Source organism: Ambystoma mexicanum, chromosome 4q (genome assembly GCF_040938575.1).
Source record: "Ambystoma mexicanum isolate Mex_15411 chromosome 4q, UKY_AmexF1_1, whole genome shotgun sequence".
Taxonomy (NCBI): Eukaryota; Metazoa; Chordata; class Amphibia; order Caudata; family Ambystomatidae; genus Ambystoma; species Ambystoma mexicanum.
This window is the reverse complement of record NC_090928.1, coordinates 1,171,798,956-1,171,819,579: the sequence shown is the minus strand read 5'-3', so window position 1 is coordinate 1,171,819,579 and position 20,624 is coordinate 1,171,798,956.

Genomic DNA, 20,624 nt, shown 5'->3' with positions numbered 1-20,624 from the left:
GAAAACAAAATCCCAATACTAGACATGTGCTTTGCTAACACTTGTATGTGGTCTCATGTGTCTGCACTGGACCCATGACAACCTGGGTGAAATCCTGGTAGCCAAATATTTGAGCATGTTTTCCGGCCTCAAAAACACACCAAGTGGGGTAGCATTCACCTTCTGAAAAAAAGTGTTTCCACCCACACGTGTCTTCTACTTGTGCCCTGAAAAGCAACACATGGCCACATCTAGGGAAATTAAACCCTCCAGGATTGCACCATATCCTGGGCAAATATTCATCACTCAATTGCCGTCTCATCATTTACCCTATTCACAAAAAAATATCAAAATCATGTTGAATCTTCACCATCAGTCCCCAGAACTCTAATCGATAATTAACTCTTCAAATGATTTAATATCAAAATATATCATGTTGTATGTGGTTACATGAATCATATATTTAATTATTTCATAAGATTTCGAATAACAATGATTAATTGCACTTCCATTTGGTTCACAATGTGTGTATTTCTATTTAACACCAATTCAAACAAAATTCATAATGATTTCAAACAAGAAAAAGAATTTCATCCCAAGGGTCATCGAAAACACTTATTTTGTCAAACGTTACTAAAAAAACACTAATCAGAAAAACACATGAATAAGAGGAAAAATATAGAACGTTTTACCCATCTTCGTTCTGAAATTTACATTATTCTTCAATGGGTATGTGTCCCTCAAACATCGGCAAAAATGCATATGGAAATCTATTAATTATTAATATTAGTCACACTCACATTAATAATATTATCACATTATGTAGTTGATTAATTAAAGAGATGAACTAACCAGAATGAAGTCAATAGGATTGACTCTTGAGAAAGGATTATTATCCAAATCGCATTGGAACTATTATAGACCATCCAATCCTATGATTCTCGAAAAAAACATTATATGTTTTTATTTTATTAATGTTCTCTGAGTGCTCTCGATCACTCTGTCTACAAAGAAAAGTCTCTCATACCGTTCCTTTTGGGACAGACTGGCATGAAGCCAAGAGACATCCCAATAAGCAATTTATACGAAGAGGCCAATATGGGTTAGGCAACGTCGGCCACATCCTGCATGGCCTGACGCGTAACTGACTCATCTACAGCCCTGTTGACCTAGAAAAGGCAGCTCCCCTGTTGAAAAGTCTTCGGATTTCCGTGCACCCCTCATACTCATTTCATCAGCACACCATTGCTCTCAGACTGTCCCATACAGAGTCCTCACACATACCTGACTATACTCCCTCTAGCAGACATGTTGCTGGGATGGAAATTAGTCTGTTCCACCCCCCTACGTGCTTTAGAGTGAGGCGAATCCCACAGGTAGCTGTGCGATGTACTAGGGGGGAAAGGGTTGTGTTAAGAAACCCGGCACGGATAACATATTGTGGGAAATATAGATGCATAAACTTAGTGAGTGCATATAAAGAGATGCCATTTTTTAGGTTATGGAAGACACAGGCAGACCAACATGGCTGTGCAGTAAACGTAGGCCCGGTGGAAGAAACCTGAACAGGCCCAAATGCTGAGGACTGATGAGCCTGCGCTGCTAATTCTCACAGAATTTTCCGTTTGTCCCATAACTGTTGCAATTACTCTCTATCACAGAAAGGAATGCACCCTGCAAGGCCATGAGACAGAAGCAGGCTCCTCGCAGCACGTTCATCACAGCCAGGCCAACAGCAGACCTCTAACCCCCTCCCAGCCCACCACGAGTAATGGCACCCGTCGCTAACCCAGTCCAAGAACCCCTTCATTCCACGATAGTGAGAAACCCCAGACCACCAGCGATAAAACTAATGGTCATAAAAGATCTGAACATGCACAACCATTTCACCTCTTCCCATGAATACACCCTTTGTAGTACGAGGTACAGGGAGGGATACATTATAGATTAAAATGAGGGTGGAAGCCTTGGGTGCGAGGAGTGCGATTTAGACAGAGCATAGAATGTGTGGTCAGCATGATTGTATCCCCCCTCCCCCGGTGCCAGTCCCTGAGCCTCCCAGGTGCATGCCATAATGATGCAGTATATCATTAGCTTACAATAGTAGCCTTGGAACAGCAGCATGTGAAGAGCCTGACCTTCAGTCCCTGGAGAGATGAGCCCAGCTGACCCACGTGGAAACCAACAGATGGTGGAGATGGGAAACAATCATGCCTGGCATCCCCTATGGAGCAGGACATTGTGTGTGGTCTCACCAATCAGCTGTGTGGGTTTGGACCCTATGGATGACGTCCTTAGTGACGATGTGGACTCTTATAATGTACTGTTCATGAAAATTCAAGCAGAACGTAGTCGAGCAGGAGAGTCCTCTGCTGACACCCTAGTTTTTTCTACAATTAAACATTGTTATCCTTGCAAGCAATATCTTGGCCTTTTTTCCATAGAGGGCTGTATTATTTCTGGCATGAGTGATAAGGGACTAGCCTTCAATTTCCACAGGAAAACTGGAGAGATTTTCCACTATGTAATCCCTTCGAGAAACCTCGTATACAAGGGAATGTCACTCTGTTTGACACATCTGAAGAGAGGCAAATGAATGTGTCATTCATTACGTCTGTCCCCTCCCTGACTCGATATTACAGAAAGTGCAAGGAGTGCATCACTTATGCCATCTGCCCCCTCCCTGCCAGCATACCGCAGATGTGAGAGACATTGCTCATTAAGGCAACCCTAGTGACCCTACCCCTGAGGGATCAAAGAGGAGCTGAATTTGCAGGTTGTGGCGAATATGAACATACTGTAATAAAGATGACGAAAGCAAATTACATCACTGCTGGAACTGACATACATAGACGCATTAATCACAAAGCAGATACGCTCTCATCATGAAGATATATGAACAATAGGTCAAACTTCATTTAGACATGAAGAATATGTTTGCATCCTATAGACACCGGAGTACATATACTTCACATACAAGCTGAAACGCAAGACATATATACATATAAAGCTTTCTTAACCCAGAAACGCAACAAGAATGGGCGGATGTGTTCAATAATATGGACAGTGTAACTGGGTTCTGGTGAATGGGAGACATCAAGAGACCTCGAAGCTGCAGGGGGACCCGATTCACTGAATTAGCAGGAAAAGTCAGACCTGAAGAGTGCAGACAATAATTGCGCAGCCCTCGTCAAGGTTGCCTTGGAAGGGAAGGTTTAGGTCGGCACCCAAGAGATCAGGCCAGGTTCCCATGAATTCAGGCCAAATATTGAGGAGAAAATAGCTCAAACAAGTCTCTAGCGGTCAGAAAGGGTAAAGACACCCGAATTAATAAGGGATAAAATCCTAGTAAATGCTGAGCAGAGTAATCCAAAATGTGTCTCCATGCACGTTACCTGCAGGTGGAGAATAATGGCTATACACTAGCTTCAGGGACAGACAGGCTGAGGCCTTCATTCCCATCGAGTTCTCCAGACAAAGATACAAGATATGCAGGTTCTGGCTTGGGACCCAGAGAATCAGCGATGGTAACCTAATTGTGAGAAGCAGCCCCTTGGTGCCACTTCCCCCGGTTACTATTGTTGCTCATGTGCTGATAATCTTCCAAATTGCCAAAGCCGAGAAAGTCAATGTTGACCAATCCCTATCCCCCAATAACGTTACCCCGTACAATATTGCTCCAGCCAATAGAACTGTGTAGAGGGGACATGCATTCACCTGTATTCATTTCGGGATGTGGTCTCAGGTGGAGCCAACAGATAGCGTGTGACCAATGAGAAACCTAATCCCTATGGAAAATATACTCAGATGATTCCCATAACCAATTCCTCCACCTCATTGGTTTTTGTAACCAAGAATGTGATGTGTCAGTTTTGACAACGTCAGTTGTGACATAATTCTCATTTTTAAACTATTGTCAAGCATGGAGGTAATTGAGAGTTCATAGATTTTCTTGATGTCCCCAGCTGTCTCTGTTTTATATTGATTGTGAATAAAACACTTCTTTGTCACATTTTTGGACTCTTCCGTGATTGGGCATGGGATTTCCCGGGCCTTTCCTGTCTGCTCTACCAAGGGGTTTCCACCCAATCTTTACATGTGGTAGAAGAGCACAGTTGACCAATGCCCCTGGAATTATCATCTTTTCCGGCCTCAAGCCTGAGGACTACAGAGTGACCTGTGGAGACCGAAGAATCACACATGAACTGAAATGGTCATCAGGAGCCACCCTTGGAGAACATCCTGCCTGCTCCCCACGCGATGCCTCACAGGCCAGAAGGTGGAGTGGCGATTGAGGGTGGAACGGTACTGAAGGCTTTAGCCAATCCACAGATGTAAGTATGAGAGCATCGATTTGACAATCAATGGTGGGAGGGATTTGTTGCATACGTTTGGAGGAAAGCGATAAAGAGTTTATTTATGAGAGTGTACCTGTATCCAGGGTTACATAAGGGTTACATGAGGGACAGATTTAGGATTTTGGCACTGGACATTGGGACTTTTGCTTTGGACATTCTGACACTAGTTATTTCAGTTGAGGCAGGGAAACCCGTCTTAGAGTTAGGTCGATATAGGGCTTTCTTTTCCTTTTTTCCTTGAATAAAGGTTTATAGCAAACACTATGACTCCTCATTTTGTCAGAGTCTTACTTCTGCACCCCTATACTCTATGTTTGGTAACACTTCATGTGACTCCCGTCTTGAAACATATTGCTTTCCTAGCACATATCCATCCATATCAATCTTGGGAACCAGGTGGCTTCATAAAACCGCAGCCGAGACACTGCTCCTGAGGACTAATTTCTCTGATTTATTTGCTCTATTTAGCCTGTCAGCTGCAGTTAGAATGGTCCTACCGCTTCTCAGTCGGGGCAGTACAACCACAACCTCTTTCAATACCCTGACTAGGTCTCGCCTCTAAGCTTTGTTCACACCAAAACATGTCCTTCACTACCATTACATTTATCTAATGCTGGGCACACAGCGCTACCTATCTGAACCCTTGGATTTAGGGCCCTTTAAGGCGAGGTAGCAATACTAGAGATGGATGGGGATGCAGAGTTTACTCATACATCGATAATCAGAATGACTCAGGAAGTTGGCAAAACACAGTACTGTTTTATTAACAATTATCTAAAACGGTGAGTTACAACGGACATCAACGGATGTTCGCTCGATTTCTCTCAAAAGTATCTTATAAAAAAACATTGTTCTTATGCTAAAGATTTGTCATATGTGACATCATACTACGTGGCAAACTAAGAAAACCTACAGGAGATTGTGATTAGCTTAAGGGGAACATCTAAGTATATGTTCTATATAGCCGGGGGTTGTGATTGGGTGTCTAAGATCAGGTGGACAATTAAACCCATCCCAAGTGCAAGTCATCTTCGGTGTCACACTAATATACAGCACTCTATTGGCTTCTCAAACTATCGGGCTCTGAACTACGTGGCCCTCTACAATTGGTTGGCACTCTTGTACGCTTCTGGAATATTCACTCGCGAGCAGCATGCAAGCTGGTACTCCAGGTGCTGGGAAGGTCGGCCTGGTCATGACTCCCCACCCAATTAGCTCAACATCCATTATCACTCCTGCGGTCTGCCATTCAGTTAAAGCTTTGAACTTGGCCTTGTAGAAGCTCACTGTGCCTGAGAATAAAGGGGAGTAAAGGCATGGTCTTATCTTCTGGTTTCAGTGTAGCTCGATCCAAAGTCTATTTTCATCTGACCACATGACTTTAGACCACGTTTTGAGCTTTTTCGTCGCATAAAATACTATTAAACGAAGAACTCTTACTATTTCTAGTGTTTTTCAATTACACCTCAAACAGGAGCCTGCTTCTTTTTCACGTTCATGTATCTTCTTGAACAAATAACCAAGCTCACAGCGGCCCCGCCTCTTGACACTGGGCCAGCCATCCTTTCTTGAATTCTCCTTCGCCGTCAGCTGTTTTATTCAATTGCGCCACACTTCAAGCCCTTCCATTCACTGGGTTCAAGTTTGATAAGGTGCGTTGTGGAACATCCAGATTCTATACATTCCTAAAAATATACATTGGCGCATCAACTGCAATCTATTTACTATGTAGCCAGCCTCATGATTACTTCGTCTACTTGCTTTACTGCATCTCTACAGTTGTAAAATGACTTTGCATTTCCTTCGATGCTTCTTCGTACGAGCAATCTTCATTTCGATCCCGAAATGTTGCTTTACTTCGATACTTTATCCTTAGATTCTTCATAATGTCTATATTCTTTCTTCATTGACATCTCCTCTGGGTGCGTCAGTCTCGTTTGCATGATTTCACCAGTTTTCTTTCTCCTTCATTCTCACACTTCTTCCGGGACTTTTTCCAGAAGACTATTATTTCTTCCTGCATGCATATAGGGTTTTCTCAACGGATACCTTGTTTCGAGGATTCTTCGTGGTATAGGTATCATTATTGGCTTTGCGCATGTCACAATTTCCAGTTGCCAACATATAGGCAGGATAGGGGCGGGACCTCCGGTAGAGGTACTTGGCTGCTCCTCTACATATCTCCAATCTAAACATGTCAGAACAGTTAAAAATAACATATCTTTGGGTGATGCTTCACCCTTCCTACAAGGGCTTTGGCAATCTGGGCGCTCGCACGAGGACAGCAGAAATAGAATCTAACTAAATAAACAGGACCAAAGCTCAAAATATGCAGCCTAGTTCCCGGTATGACAGAAAGCTACAGACTCTAACAGGGCCTGGTTCAAAATAGCAGGACTCCAGTTAATGTGACAAATGCTAATAAAAATCATTGTTTTTCCTTAAACTATTTGGCATTTCAGTCATACACTCAACAAGTAACAAAAGCTTTCCCAACTGCACGAAAAACACATTTTACCTCTGTTAACTATGAACAATATATAAAGAACTATAACTTAACTCAATGATGCTGGCTAAGAAACCTTTAAGTGACATGGACCTAACCTCTTCATATAAGTGAAGTGGTAGAACCTTTCGCTGCAAATAATGCTCTAGAAAAATGTGCCCCTGTTAGTTAATTCTGCCTTTCAAAATCTGTCTTAGGCAGGAACAAAAGGTTATAAGCACCACAACATAGACAGGAATCAACCCTTTAAAAACAGTATTCAGACAGGATGGGATCCATGCGAATATTGAGTATAACCAATCTTGCTCCACCCCCACCACACCTTCTTTTTCCATCACAATGTAGGGCCCCAATTGCGCGTGTCAGGGATCCATTATCTGCATCATGAGGTGGGTTGTAAGTGCAGCAAGAGAGGCCTATTTAAGTGCAGCAAGAGCTGCCTATTATCACACACCGACCGCCCTATTGTGGTGTTCGTCCCTATGCAGTGGAACCTCTGGTGCTCCTTCTAAAGTGGGAGATTCCTCACTTGAGTCTACCTTGAAATCTTTGATAACCTTACTATCAATTTTAAAAAGGATCTGTCCCATACTCCACTCGTCCGTGCCTACTGCTGCGCATTGCCCGTCCTCTTGTACCGGTGCTGCTCTTGCCAGTTCCTCCTCTACTCTCTTTAGTGCTGCTTCTAACTCTCTGTGAGCCTTATCTTCTATTTCCATAATCAATGGGTCTTGTGTTTTATATATCTGTTCTTCTGGTCTTCCCTTTTTGGGTTCAGTGGGTGGCAAACACTAGGGGTTAGTGTACCCTACGGCGGGCTGTAAATGAAAGGACCCATAAGAGCGTGGGGCGGTGGCCTGTGTAAGTGTCTGATTGGTTCCCTGCGTGCTGTAATCAGGGGAGTTCTGACATTTTCCACAATTCAAGTATTCCCTGTCCTGTTTTCTACTTTTTACGTTTATAAGTCTACAAATAATGTGTATTCGTATGTTCGAATATAGCTTTATTATGTATGCCCTCCATGTGCCGATGTGTAAACATTCTACCTTCCGTTCCATGTGCCCACTCACAGTGGTACTTCAGGATCTTCTCCATGGTATCCAGTTAAAATGTTGAAAACATTTTTTTGAATGCCATTTTGTCGAAAATAATTATGCAGAAAGAAAAATGTCGAATGTGTTTTGTTTTTTATTTTTATGTTTTTTTTTGGTTTAGCTAGTAAAAATAAAGTGTAAATTAAAAAAAAACGGGGGGTTGGTGATGGAACCCCCCATTAAAATAAAAAATAAAAAATCGAAATAATTTTTTCTGCATTTTTATTCTCGAAAAAATGGCTGTCGAAAAAATGGCATTCGACATATTCACTATAAACCCTTCTCCATATACTGCGGGGGAGTCTTACACATATGCAAAATTGCATCAACACCGTCTGAATGTGTTGATGACACGTAGCAGGAGAGGGAATGTGGGAAATGCATACAGAAACAGACCTTCCCATAGGAAGGAAAACATGTCCCCCACCTCCTCGGTTGATGGAATCTGCTGGCAAACCTCTGGCATTTGGAGTTCGACAAAGTGGCAAAAAAGATCAATCGTGGGTCTGCCCCATTTCATGATCAGGCGGTCCACCCGATCCTGACGAATTTCCCACTCGTGGCAGGAGCGCAGCTCCCTGCTGAGGGAATCTGCAATGGTGTTCTTGATGCCTGCCAGGTAGCGAGGGACGAGGAACATCCCCTGTTCGATGTCCCAGAGCCACATGTCCTGAGCTTCCTTGGAGAGCACTGGAGACTCAGTGCCCCCTTGCTTCCTGATGTAGAATATGCTAGTGGTGTTGTCCATGAAGATCCTCACCACCTTGCCCTTCAGAAACGGTAGGAAAGAATTGTGGGCCTAGAACACTGACCATAGCTCCAGGATGTTGATATGCTGATCCTTCTCCTCTGGAAGCCACAGACCTCTGTCGTGTAGACATCCAGTGTGAGCCCCCCAACCTTCCAGAGAGACGTCCGTGGTGACCATCTCCTGGTATGGCAGGGTTTGGCATCTCATCCCCAGGCGATGTGGTAGCGCATCCCACACCATTCTATCACCCGCAGGAACTCCTAATTGAGAGGAATCTTGTCCGCGAAACCTCTGGTCACTTGTATCCAATGTGCATCGAAGAATTCCTGTAGCGGTCGCTTCTGCAGCGTGCAGAGACGGACGAGGTAGATGCAGGACGACATCATGCCCAGCAATGACTTGATGGCCTGCACAGTAGTCATCTTCGCTGACGACAGTCACTGCGCCTTTCCTTGAATAGCTGCTAGCCTCTCTTCCTAGGAGGAAGCCAGGCAAGTCACTGTGTTGAGTCTGGTGACGAGTGACAACGTGTTCTGCAATGGCGTTAAGCAGGACTTTGGATAGTTGATGGAGAACCCCAGCTCCGTCAGCAGTCGGACATACTCTGTGTGCTCCTCGGCCAGCTCCCGAGATCAGGCGTGTACCAGCCAATCATCCAGGTTCGGATACACGTGAATGCCCTGCAGACGCAGATGGGACACCACTGGGGCTAGGCATTTTGTTAACACTCTTGGCGTTTCAAGTCGAATTGTAGGGTCTTGAACTGGTAGTGTTGGCCTTGCACCACGAACAGTAGAAACTTTTGATGTTTCTTGTGAATAGGGACATGGAAGTATGAGTCCTCCAGGTCCAACAACGTCAAGAAATCCCCATCCTTCAGTTGGCCGAGCACGTGTTGCAACGTGACCATCCTGAATATTTGGGACTTGAAATACTTGTTCAGATGGCATAGGTCCAGGATGGGTCTCCAAACGCCTGTCTTATTTCTTGCTAGAAAATATTTGGAATAGAATCCAGATCCCAGGAGCCGCTGGGGAACAAGCTCTATCGCCCCTTTCCATAGCATGGCTTGCTCTTCTTCCAGGAGCTGAGGGACGTAAAGCTTCTGACGGTGAACCAGTGGAATATGATACATGGGCACCTGCGTTGGAACTCCAAGGTGTGCCCCTGGGCAAGAGCGTCCAGCACCCATCTGTCGATGGTGATCTTCTTCAACTTGCTGGCGAACCCCGTCAGCCTGCCTCGCAACGGGGTGCACGAGTACAGACCGATGTCTTGGCTGGTTCAGGCTTGCATGGACGCCAGTGCCCTGCCCTGTGGGAGACAGCAACGCTAACCTCTGCTACCGTAGGTCTGGGAGCGGCCCCTGTAGGCTTCAAGCGTTGAGGATCAGGGAGGTTGTCTGTAAGACATGGAGAATTCCTTTGATGATCTGCTTGATTTTCCCCCCTGAAGGAGCAAAAAGAAGACGAGCAATGCTGCTGAAGGGTGCCAAGGGAACGTGACGTCTCTGTATCTGTTTTTATGGCTTGGAGGGAAATGACGACCACCTTCCCAAACAGATTTTCACCATTGAAGGGCATGTTTAGCAACTTCGCATGAACGTCCTGACAAACGTTAGTGGCCTTCAATCATCCCTGTCGACGAAGGCAGACTCCATTCCCCAACTGCCGGAAACCTGTGTCTGCGATGTCCACTGCCAACGTAATGGTATAGTCTGACACCACTTTCCCTTCCTGAAAGAGGGCGAGAGCTTCCATTATCTTGTTGTCGGGGAGGAACTACAGGATCGGGCCCAGCTTGTACCACAGCTCTCTGTTTTACCGGGCCAAGATAGCCAGGGCATTGGCCACCTTGATTGTGGATGCTGCATGGTAAACATCTTTCTTCCCCATGGCGTCCATCTTCTTCCCCTCACTGTCCAGGGGAACTGATGATGATGAGGCCAGGTTAGCCGAATTTTTCCTTGCGGCATCCGACACGACCGAGTCCGGCAACGGTTGTGACCTTAGACACTTGGGCGCGGAGTCTGGCATCCTGTACTTCTTCTCCAACCTGTCTCGCTTGACTGGAGCTGCGCTTGGGTTCTTCGTGAAGGCCAGGCCCTCCTCCCAAATGTCATCCAGAAAAGGTATTGCCATGATCGTCTTCCTCTTTGACTCTCACCTCTGACACAAGAAAACCCTCTTAATTCCTCGGGTGCCAGCTGGAACAGCTCAGAGAGCTTGGAGATCATGGAGTGGAACGATTCCACCTCGTCCAGTGCAGAAACTCTATGAGGAGCATCCAAATGCGGTGATTCATTGTCCATCGGGACGAAGTTCTCATCTTCGTTGGTTACCGTGGCCGTATCTGTACCAGTGTCTGTATCTGCGTCCACTGGAGGAGTCGGGTCCGACGTGGTGGAGGAGGCTGATATGTAGGCGTCAGATGACGCTTTCTCTTTTTACATCGAGGTTGCTCAGGAGCCTGCACCACCACGGGTGCCAGTGCAGGGGGCAACTTCTGCTGAATCTCTGACACCAGGGTCAGATAATAGAATAGAATGTTCCTGGAAATGTCCCTTTGCTGAGGATGTAACGAGGGAGAACCCGGCCCTGCACCGCCATCGTCGTGATCCTTGTGGACCGTATGAACGGACTCTTGGTCATCATCGTCCGTGGATGAAATGTCCATGGGTTGAATGCCAACCTTGGAAGGTTGTTTCGGGGCCTCCCCGAACCCCTCTTTTCCTCCCTGAGGGCTATGAACTGGGAGCTGGACCAGTGTCTTTACCATTCTAAAGATGCTTGCAAACTTCTCTGATGCCTCTGCGGATGTGTCGCATCATGGGGGCAAGGATACCCTCTGCACTGCAGGAGCCACCCTTGTAGGATCAGCTCCCACCACCACCGTGGTTGTCACAGTAGATGTCGACGAAGTGGCGGGCAAGGACTTTGGCTGAGCCTGTCGAGCCTGTTTGGGCTCCATGGCCTTCTTTTCTTCCTCCAGCCTAGGTCCTTCTGATTTCTCTGGTAACTTGGCTGGGGTGGATGACATCCTCATTGAGGAGGAGCTTGATGGCAGGCTGGCTATGGAGGCAGACGGCGATGGTGATCATGGCCTATGCAACCTGGGAGCCGCGGCAGAGGCGAACACGGTGGACTCGGACTTGCAGCTCTTGGTCTTATCTTAGAACCCCAGGGATGGGGTGACCTCAAAGGATTTAGAAGACTGCTATTCGGACCAGCTGGTCCTGGGTGAGTTATGCCCCTGCTCGGAGAAAGAAGAAGAGACATTGTTCAAACTGAGCCACGCCGCCAGCCTGCTATTCCTGTCCTTTTTGGTCTTCTTCAAGAAGCCCAGGCATATCTTGCACCCATCCTCATTGTGATCCAGGTGCAGGGGTAAAGACACTGCAGATGCTTGTCTTTCACAAAGACATTCCGTATCCCGCCTTTGGTGCAGGGCCTGAAGAGGGTCCTTCCCTCCTTCTTCGGATCCGCCATGGTCAGAGGGCGCAAAGTAGGCTCAAGATGACCTTCTGGAAACTTTGACGAATCTTTGCCCTTGAGGGGTGTAAAACTTCACTGAAAATGGATCCCCATTGCCGGCCAATGAAGAAAAGAGCACATAGGCTCTTGGAAACAAACATTGAACTTTTCTGCAAAGAAATCTGGAAAAACTTACTAAATAGCTCTGAGAGCAAACTCAAGGACTCTCAACACTGAAGCGTGTGGTACAAATCTGAAGATGGCTGCCAGCGGCAGAGCTTAGGGAGAGGACTGTCATTGGATGGGTGTAGTATGAACCAGAGGACAGTGATTGGTTTCGAGGAGAAATACACGTTTTACGTGAAAGTGAAACTGTTTTTTCTTTTACAGAGGACTCCCAGCCTGATGACGGGCAATATTCATGAGCATGTGAATCCATGCCAGACCCCATGCTGGAGAAGGGAGTCATTTTCCTGGATTACGAACAGTAGCTGTACTTGATGGTGTTTTGTTGTAGTGGCAGGGATAGAGTACGAGACTTTGTGACTGGGATGGTACCTTTTTATTTTAACTCACACAGACTTCCTGATGAGCACCTAAGTTTCTTTAGTTTAGGTAGGGAAATCCCCCTAAAATTAGGGATAGATAGGTTTGGTTTATTATTTAATGAAAGTCTATAGCAACAAATGGCACTTCTTGGTCAGTCTCTTCATTACTTGTTACCACAAATGGTGTCAGAGGTGAGATCCTATGATCCTGTCCAACTGAGATAAATTGGGGGAGCCTTGAGTGCAGTAACTGTAGCACTATAGCCTCTAGCCCTACTGTTTCTACATGTGGGAAAGGGTTGACCCACATAATCTTTTCTACAAGTGGGACAACCACTCTGACTGCAGAGATCAAACACACCCATTACCTAACTGGATTAAAAACTCAGGACTATAATCTGACAAGAGTCTATGAGCCCAGTAGTGACACACTCCATAGAATGGTAGTCACCTTCCACCCCTTGACTTCCCAAGCCATTCTGCCAGCTAGGACAAATGTGGAGGGGAGCGACAATAAACTTCTTTTTCCCCGGGAATATTGGGTTGTCAGTAGCGATAAGATTGTCATCTCTCAAGATCTCTGAGTAGGTATCCTTACCAGCCAAGTTGCTTACATAATTTCCCCGGAAGAAACCTGGTGGAAGAAGAGACTAACAGTAATGCCTCTTCTATCTTGTCAAGGAGAGATACAATGTATTATCTTGAATTTTCCCCCTAATACTGTTGATATAAAAAAGGTTGAGTCGGGGTACTTAATATATGAGACCCTGTGGGAAACCTCCCCAAGAAAGAGCTACAGCTATTGGCTGAACAGCCAATTATTCCTCACTGATACTGCACTGATTCTGCAACTGGACCACTCTTAACGGCCTCGGTCCTGGGCCCAGCCACTCTCCACTTGCACTGATGCCCTGGAACCCCTCTGCACTGCGGGACTGTCTCTGTATCCCTACAGCCCCCCCCCTTTTCCAGCACTTGTTCTGCACTTACCTTGCACTTGCCACCAGTTGGCCCTATTTATTTATTACTTTACGCCACTTACCTTTACTGCACTTCCCCCCCTCCCCTTCCCCTTGCACTTTTCACCCTCCCCCACCCTTGCACTTGCGCGATCTGAATGACACCTGGCCTAGTAGGATCGTTGTCTGTTTCCCCTTGTTTCCTCCCCTCCCTGCCTCGTCGCGCCTTGAAACACCTGTGTATAGGCGCGTTACAAATGCCATATCATATCATATCATACAGAGAGAGAGAGAGGTGGGGATAACCCCGGGAAACAGCTTAGTGGGAAGATAACCCAAGAAAAATGTTCTGGTTACCCTAAATTGGAGAGTGAGGTAAACTATGACTCTGTTCAGGATAAAACAGAGTCAGACCTCTCATTTGAAAATATGTCTTTCCACTTCCTTAATACACCAGGAAATCTCCTTCCGTATGCCCTGGAGGAGAGAAGAAACACCCTTGAGTATGCCATATCCTTCCCAGAGGGGTTTCAAACACCCGAACCACTGTAGGAAATATCCTACCTAAATTCCCAAATCAGGGAGACCTTTTCCTTGACTCCCACTGGAGATAGCAACGGCGACAATGTCCCTATTTTCCTTTCATTACAATTCAGTGTGGGACCTGTATGCTCTTCAGACAGAGAATTGGATCAGCATGGAGAAAATGGTTCCATATACTTAGGTTTTCTTCTCACCTCTCTGCCGGACCACAGTATCCAAAAGGGTCAGGTAGACCGAGTAGAAAGCTGTCTTTTATTACCACCCAAAGTGACCAAACCATACCCTCGGTTTAATTGGAAAGAGCTCCAGGCCTATCGTTCCCAACAGACAACCTGGAAACTCTGAAGATCCCCTCCTCTCTGACTACCCGCTGAAATAGTTTTGAGGGGAAAAAGGAGAAAGAGGGAAACAAAATAGCACAGGAACCACTCTATATAACTCGGAACAGTCGGGAGAGTACAAACAACCTTAGCAAATGGAATCACCAGAAATAGATGGGGAAGCCAAAGGCATAAGGGGAAAGGTATGTGATGAACCATCAGATGGCGTTACTTCTCCCCAAAGGGGAGTACCTTCCACAAGGCCAGGGAGGTGAGGCTACTAACCGATAGTCTTCCTGGGGGTGGTAACATGCAGGATGACTTCATGGGTATGAACCACCCTCTTGGAGACAAGGACGGAAGTCTGGGACAAGGCTTCTTTAACCCTTAACCCCACAGGGCAGTAATAACACCAAATCCTTCTAGGGAAAGATTCTCATCAATGGTGGAACTCCTTTACTCTTGCTCCCTTGAGACTCTGAAGCCCATAAGATCTATGACAAGTTATTTGGAAAATGCTAATGTATACTGTGATCATATCCTTTCCTCTAAGTCTGTTATTCCTGATCTTGTTAAAAAGCCCAAGGTAGACCAATTAGCTAATTCTAGCGATTCTTTTAACAGTATTGGAAGGAAGAACGGTGAAGGAAGGCTGACTACCCTTCATTGAATGTTGAAAAGACTGAGACGAAGAAGAGCATCAGAACATTACAGAAAAGGGTGAAGAGTGTTGCCACAGTTTCTGTCAATCAAACCAATGTTACTCTGGGGACGACCAAACTATAGAAAATAGAAACAGAAGTGGGACGAGAGAGAGAGAGAGAGAGAGAAAGAGAGAGAGAGAGAGAGAGAGAGAGAGAGAAAGAGAGAGAGAGAGAGAGAGAGAGGCTGAGCTGGCAGGGTGCCAGCAAGACCCGAGAGATTGTAATCTCCAAACCTGAGAGTGAAGTTGCAAGTAGAACTTTGATTCCTTTGGGTTCTTCGACACCCGCTGACCCGTCCGGCAGTGACTCATGCCATTCTGTTAAACTGCAAGCTGTGATACAACCAGAGCAAGAACCAGGCGAATAAGAAGGCTGCAGCGATGCCTGGAAAGCTGGCACAGGGCTTCGGGAGCCTGCAGCAAGGCTCATTCCTAAGGCTGAGAAGAGGATAGTGGGATGCACGAGAAGTGTCTTGTGAGTCAGCTGGAACCCGGCACAATCAACTTGCATAGACTGAGAGGTGGTGGCACGACGTCTAGTGGATGGAACGTTTGGTCCAACAACGGTGCTGAGACTGCCTACTGTAACCTGCAGCAGAGCAGCATAGGTGATTATGAGGAGAGAGAGAAAGACTCTGGAGGAAGTGTAACCTGTCACAGCAGGACCAAGGAGCTACTCCGAGGTGGTCCACAATAACTCAGGAGAGAGGAGAGATGCAGAGAACTACAAATAGTAACTCAATAAATATAACAATAATAATATTAATAATAATAAGCAAAATAATAATAATTCAAAAGGAAGAAGTTGAACTAAGAATTGTGGACCCGCGACCCCTACCAAAACCGGTGAAGAGTTCCCCTGGAGTAGGTAATGGGACTACGTACAAGTCCGGGAGGCGGCCGGGAAGTTACAGCACTGAAAACTATAAAGAAATAAAGAAATCCATAAACCATTTTGTGGTACAGTTCCCAGGTGAATTCCACAAATGTGTGCTGCTGGAGAGTCTAGAGGAATGCCAGGAACAGCTTTGTCATCCCAGTGGGGGCAGATCAAGATTTGTACAAAACCTAGAGACTGTGAAAACCTCCGTAAGGGAGCTACAAACCTTATTAACCTTATGCCCTGTGAAAGACATTAGTGGACAAGCTAGGAGAAGGGAGTCATTCTCCTAGCATCACAAGAACTTTATGTCACTGTTTATTTTCTGTTGGGTTACAGAGAACCCAGAACAGTTGTGGAACCTTTGCTTTGAACAATTTGAGAGTCGTTTGGATGATTTACATTCAGAGGAAGGGAGTGATTCTCCTGGATTACTAACAGTAGCTGGACTCGACGGTGTTTTGTTGTAGTGGCCGGGGTAGAGTAGGTGCATTTGTTTCCGGGACGGTGCCTTTCTGTTTTGACTCACGCGGATTTCCTGATGAGCCCACGAGTTTCTTTAGTTTAGGTGGGGAAATCCCCATAGAGCTAAGGATAGCTAAGTTTGGTTTATCATTTAATAAAAGTCTGTAGCAACCACTATGGCACCACTTGGCCAGTCTCTTCATTCCTTGTCGCCTCACATCCTGACAGCCTGTTTTGGAACATCTGAAGTTCTCTGATTGTTTTCTTTGGGGTATTCGGAAGTGTGAGTGACTGAGTAATTTAAAAACAAACCTTACTGTTTGTAATGGTCTTCTCATGCTTGTAGTGCTCTCTTATGCGTAGTTTACACACTCGGCGGGAAGTGCCACGGCGTGAACATGTCCAACGCAGGGAAGGAAAAAGCTAGAACACCCGTGAAGTGGGAGAAATGTAATTACATGCACATCTGGCTCTGTGCAAGATAAGTCCCAGAATACCTTCCAAAATTCCAGACTGCTTGAATAGACAGAGAATGGCTGCAGTACAGCTGATCCTGACCTCTGGAAACGCACACCATCAGGTTACTCAGCGTTAATGCTGGAACAGAAGCCACTTCATGCATGCAATCCATGCAGCCCCACAGAGCCTCAGACCACCTGCACCGATCGCTTTACACTCTGCAGGCTCAGCTTTCTGGCTCTCAGGTTTGAAAGCAGCTACAGGGCTGACCACTGTATCAAAATATAAGTGAGTGACAGAAGCAAAATTAATTTTACATGTTCAGGGGTGGAGAGAAGAGCGTGTTCACTGCCAAGCTCTGTGAATTGTATCCACAGCTGTGGGACAGATGTAGTAACTTGCTGAGTTCTAGCACAGCACAGTGTTGGCACAACTTGTAGAGCTTTTCCTGGGGTGCAGAGCAAACAGGCTCTTCGCAATTTCACTGGTGCAAAGTGACTTTGCACTGCCATCAAACACCCTGATTCACAGAGCAGTGCAAGGTGTATTTTGCACTAGTGAAAAGTCACTTTGCATCGTGCAAGAAATTCCATGAATCGGGCCCAAGTTATGTCTCATCCACCTTAGTCACATTGCTCACAGCTGTGAACGGATAAAGGGACGCATGCAAGAACCTGCATCTGCCGTCGTGATGCACTTTGCACTGCGATGGCTTACTTTAAGGGCAGTGCAAAAAGAATGCTGCAATGTGAATGGATATTTGGGGATGCAGGCTGCACTCTCCGCTAATTGGTGTTTGCACCCCTGAAGCCAGCTGCGCACCACGCATAGCACAAGCGTACCTCCATGGACACAAGATGGTTTCCACTTGCACTGAGGGCTCTCGATAAATATTGTGTGGTGTTTTGGGCACGTCCTTTTAATGAATTGTTGCATGAATTGCAATGTGCTGTGGAATGAGCCTAGCGTGCTTTTTATGGATTGTGCTAAATGTGTTTGTGTTGATTTTATGACAGTTTGTCCAAATAAAGCTTCTTGATACTGATAAGTATTTTTCACAGATTGGCAGTGAGGGAGTGTGCGTGATCAAGGGGCCCAAACAAACCTAGAAGAACAGGGTGGCGTTCTTCCCAACCCACAAGAGCATTTTTTAAATAATAGGTTGAAATGGAGATTTTTATAGACTCATTTTTTAAAACAATTATGTAAGCCATTCATGTAACAGTTGATTCTGTAGCGTAACACATGACAAAATTCAAAAGATTTCTGGTCACCAATAGTACATAGGAGCATTTCAAAACAGATTTTCATGATCTCTGTGCCCACAATATATGCCAGCGTTGCCACTGTAAAACTCACTTCTTGATGATTTATTCTGCACACTGCTGCCATTTGTATGGTCTCCAGCTACTTACGTGTATCTAAAAAGAAAAAAGGTATGGGTATGGTTCGAGAAGGAGAGGTGAAAGAACAGGTTTTGTTCTTAGGTTGCTGTGTAGAACCAGGAGCAACTGGCATGTGTTTCAAGAACAGGGATGTTCATTTCGATCAGAAATGACTTACAATAACACAGTTACAGGTGGCAGCTGATTTCCCGTAAAACATGCTTATGCAACAGCATAAAGATGAGAACAAGTTCTGAGCCAGTTTATGAAGGAGTGAGCAAAGTGGGACACATATAAGGGCCAAAACAAAACAGAGACACAAAGGGCCTCATTACAACTCAGGCGGTAAGGGGTTTACGGCGCCGTAAACAGCGCCGACCCTTACCGCCTGAGTACGAGGTCCCTTAGCGCCATGGCGGATTTAACACCTGCTTTTAGCAGGTGTTAAAATCCATGGCGCTAAGGGACCATGTTGTTAATTACGCCACCGTAATTTACGGTGGCGTAATTAACGCCTTCCCCACTCCCATTATGCCCTATGGGGCAAAAATGGGAATGGGGAAGGGTAAATGGGGATTGGGGACTTACCGCCCCGCCGACCTCGGAATGGGGCGGTAAGTCCGCCTACCACCATGGCGTAAACATGGTTTACGCCATGGTGGTAAAGTCACGGCCCAGGCGGTAACTTACCGCCTGGGTCGTAATGAATGACATTATTACGTTGCACTGGAGGGAAATTGTGGCCAGGTATGGAGGATGGGGGAGAAGTATGTGATATTTAAGCCAGGAATTGAAGAGATCCACAGTCAGATTGGCTTTGATTGTGATAGCGAGCAGGTTCCACTGGAGTGTGGCGGCGAGGGAGAAAGGGCGGAAGGGAAAGTAGGCATGGGGGTGCATGAGACAGTGAGGTTGAATGCAGAGAATGAGCAGAGGGAACACATTTGAGAGTAGACAGAAATACGGTCAGCCAGGCACTGAGGAGCAAGGCCATTGATAGCTTTGTGGACTAGGCAGACCTTCCAGGATTTTGCGGCATGAAATGGCAAAGTTTGCGGCACAAACCTTTATTTATTGCGGCATTTTTGCGGGACATTTTGTATTAACTGGAGGGTGTAAGATTGCCACATTGCAGGAAATAGGCAGAGTGCAAGGCTACAAGACAGCCAGGGTCATTATCAGGTATCTTTTGTATTAATTTAATAGGAAGAGTCCCAGATGTCTCTGGCTTGGCAGAACAGTGTTTGAGTTGGCTACATTTCTGGTTTAATGTTCATGCCTATTTAATAGTATTAACTAAATTGATCATTATCAATTGTAATGCTGAAAATATTCCCCTTCTATGTTCTCCAATCCCCCAAACACCCACACACCTCTCTCACCAACACACATCTCACCAACTCTCCATAACAACTTACATTCCTTAACCTCTCACTCTGTCATACAAATACTCACGTGCTATGTCGCACTGTCAAGTCCCAATTTGCACTGCCCAGCACCTGCCATACTCCAAATCATACTCCCAACTCACACCTTACACTCTACAATTCCTCCCGCAATATACAGTCCTTCATTCTTTTGTGCTGCTTCTGCATCTTTCATCCTTTCTCCCATTCTATCGCACTCTTCCTTCATCCTTTTTCCCAATCTGCAGCTCACTGCCTCTTTCTGGCTCACCGCTTCCTCTGCTTTCTGGCTCACTGACCACACGCTCCCTCTACTTTCTGAACCTCTGCTTACTCTCAGATTTCTGCCCCACCGCATCACTGCTTCCTCTGCTCTCTTGTGCAGCACTTCCTCCTCTGACCCACTGCTCTCCCTCTGCTTTCTTGCCTATCACTTCACATCTCACCCATCACGCTCCCTTTCTCATAGTGTAACCATTTTTTTTTCTTAAATGTAGATTTTGACCCAGTTCCTCAAATAATTGGGCATTTAAAAAAAGAACGGAGGATATGCTCTTTTTAGACAACCCATTTTTGGAAATGAGCAGGTCACCTTATTCTCAAAGGTGACTGGCGCATTTCCACAGGCTTGAGCTTTAGCGCAAATTGTGCGCTGGCCAGCTGCCTTGAATGGTATTCTGGGTTGTTTGACCGAAGTGTAATTATTTGCGGCGGAATTGACCGTAGTCAATTTCGTTGTGAATTGATTTGCACTTCAGCCAAACAACCCAAAATGTACCTTTCACCACCACCACA